Source organism: Malaya genurostris, chromosome 2 (assembly GCF_030247185.1).
Source record: "Malaya genurostris strain Urasoe2022 chromosome 2, Malgen_1.1, whole genome shotgun sequence".
In the NCBI taxonomy this organism is placed as follows: domain Eukaryota; kingdom Metazoa; phylum Arthropoda; class Insecta; order Diptera; family Culicidae; genus Malaya; species Malaya genurostris.
In genome coordinates, this window is record NC_080571.1 from 161,023,463 (window position 1) to 161,026,598 (window position 3,136).

General features: G+C 35.1%; 1 long non-coding RNA gene across 1 annotated transcript; it reads left to right on the top strand.

The window, feature by feature from the left end:
• The first annotated feature begins 1,455 nt into the window (after positions 1–1,455).
• LOC131430000 (uncharacterized) lies at positions 1,456–2,900 on the top strand. The gene is made up of 3 exons (XR_009229476.1): positions 1,456–1,544; positions 2,173–2,448; positions 2,508–2,900. It is a non-coding gene; the product is annotated as an uncharacterized LOC131430000 (long non-coding RNA).
• The last annotated feature ends 236 nt before the right edge of the window (positions 2,901–3,136 follow it).

The window sequence follows — 3,136 nt, forward strand, 5'->3', positions numbered from 1 at the left end:
TTGTGAAAATCGGTTTAGCCATCCGAGAGAAGTTAGTGCAAAAAAACATTACATACACACATACGCACATACACACACACAGACATTTTGCGTACTCGACGAATGGTATATGACACTCGGCCCTCCGGGCCTCGGTTCAAAAGTCGGTTTTCACTGTGATTGCATAACCTTTCTATATGAGAAAGGCAAAAGAATATTCCACAGTGAAAATAACTAAAAAGATTGTCCTGTATGTGTTTCCATCATCAAGGAGCGATTTATGTATGAATCTGTTGAGTGTGAGGCGACTTGCAATTTTTACATTCGAACGATGAACTTCTGATGAACTTTTAAACTGTAAACAAGTACACGTCGACTGTCAAAAAAAGTTTATTCTGTTCATTTTGTGAGGTTATGGCATGTTCTTGCAAAACCTAATTGCACCTGTCGGAAAAATTTTTTGTCAACGAGCTTATGTTCATGCCTATTCATTCGAACTTGTTCAATGTCGGTGACTGAGACAGAAAAATAGATTTAGCCATAGGCGTTTGAAACTAAGCAAGCGAAACTTCAAATGACTAGGCATGGTTATTTAATTAGGTTTTACACGAACAAAACAACCTCGCAGAGGTGTACGAAACAGCTCATATTTGTGAGCAGCTTCGAACCAATCAGCTCAACAAAATAAATCGATTCGATTTATCAGCTCATCAGCTCATTTCGATTCAATCGATTATCTTGTAACTAGTTTTTCTCGCACCGTGAGAAGTAAGATTTATTCCGGATAATGTCTCATTCAATCCGTTAAAAAAGGATAGATACAGATACGGAAGAAATAACGAAATTTTGTGCTAACCTTTATTCTCGTTTAGAACTCGCTCTTTAAGAGCCGAAGATCCGTTCAGCTCGTAGCTTATTCCGACTTTCACAATGCGGCTAACTGTTTAGCAAATGAGTGAGTGAGCTGCGGTTCTTTTAAAAAAGCTGTGAGCTGTCAGTTCACCTTTGTGATTCGATCCATTAGCGGCCCTTACACGAGTCATTAAAAATGTCATTACTGAATTATTAATGAACGTGTAATGGTGCAGTAATGACGAGATTTCTAACAAATTTGAAATACATCATTACTTAGTCATCATTTAAAATGACATTTTTAATGCTCGTGTAAGGGCCGCTATTGGAACAGCTCAGGAGCGAATTGCCCATCTCTAACAGACGCCGTGTATTGGTTTACAGTTTAAAAGTTCATCATTTGAGTTTAAAAATTGTAAGCTGCCTCACACTAAACAGATTTATACAAATAACGCTCCTTGATACTGGATACAGGGAAATTGTTTTGGTTTTTTTGTCTCTGTGAAACACGTTTTCGCCATTTTTCAACATTGATTTTTGCAGTTACAAAACAAACGCACGGCAGCTGTCAAAAATCAACTTGATTCATCGGCAGTTCATTAATAAGTTTATTAATTCATAACATGGCAACTCTGGTACGGATGTGTGCAAAAAAATAGTTCTTTAAATCTCAGTGAATTGAAGATGTTTTACTGATTTTGACAAAATTTATGGTAAGCAAATCAGAACATATTTTTAAAAGCTGCATGTAGAAAAATCTCGTTAAAAAAAAACAAAGTTGTCGCATTGTCAACCTTCGACATGTTGGATTTTCCGGTTGCTCCCTGCTGTAAATAATAAATACCTCGGGATCACTGTTGCCAGTACAGATAATTATTCATTCTGAAAACTTTCTCCCCTTATAACATGCAATTATTTATCATTTAGACTTAGACAAATGTTATATCGGTCAAAAATATAGCTCTGGATTCATTTTGATTAGATGTTTGTTTTGAAGAAAACGTTTAGTTGAAACAGCTTAATACAATTTTTCTAAAACACTCAATTTTGGGTAATTAATTTTTGCAGAAGAAGTATCCAAATATTCGGTGCTATTCTCAACCAACATGATCAATATTCTCGTCCATATCACACTTCGTGATTTCAGGCTTTCTTTTTGTATCATCCAGTGATTGTTAAATGTACTCGTATACTTTCCGCATTGACAGGACTTAAAAACAAATTGAATTTAAATCCTATTGAACTTAATAATTTTGAAAAGATGACCGAAAAATAAAATATCCAATATCAAGCTACATTGTTATCAACGATACTGACAACACTTTTTCTACCACCCTGCAGTAATATTGATTTCAACAACTTGTACTTGCTTATGTCAATTTCAACCAATCACGAGCAGGTCCGAAATTGGTCCTAAAAGTGGATTAACAATTGTCAGGTCATGTCCTAGGATTTACTGAGGAAGAAGAAATTCAAATCACCGTTACTGGCGGAGGCACTGAATGATCAAACAACGACTGATAGCATGTTTATCGGATAATTAGCTATACACCTTATTATCGCCATTATATCCATCATCCCAAAAAATAGACCCAAAAATATTCTCTGACATATGCAGTAAGTAACCTTATGTAATTGCATGTTACATTGTTCTGAAATAAACTCTTATATTGCAGACAAAGTTGCTGAACGAACTGCGACCAGGATTGGGCCAGAAAACGTGGCAACAATTAGAATGATATGTCAAGAACCAATAATCAAACGATACCTTCCTAAAAAAATTGCTGATTTCAAGAAAGCTGCACTTGCGAAGAAGTCTCAATAGTCCTAGTGAGCAATTATTTTCAACGCGTTTTATAAATGTTTTCGTGGAATTTATTTCAACATCCGAATTTACTTTTTGTGCCATGTATGAAAAGTACATTTAATGCTTACATAGCATATAACATAAAAAAAAGAAAAAAACACATGAATACTAGGCTGTACGAGAGAAGAGCAAAACTATTATGTACAATAATTGTTTTCTTAGAATTAGTTCAATACTTATATAAATAGCATATAATCAAACAATTATCTATTCAATAACAATATCAGAAATTCTTTCAATGATAAGTGAATGTGAAGAAAATTTCATATGAAATACCATTTTATTTACTCTTGTTACGCATGGTTTTCGTATATCTCTACTGGTGGCTGCTTTTCAGCTCCGGACCACCAGTTCAGGGTCGTTTACCTTTTTGGTCTCCGAAGAAATTTTACTTCACTGCTCGGTTTAGGGCGGACTTCTCTTCCCACCTGTGGTCAC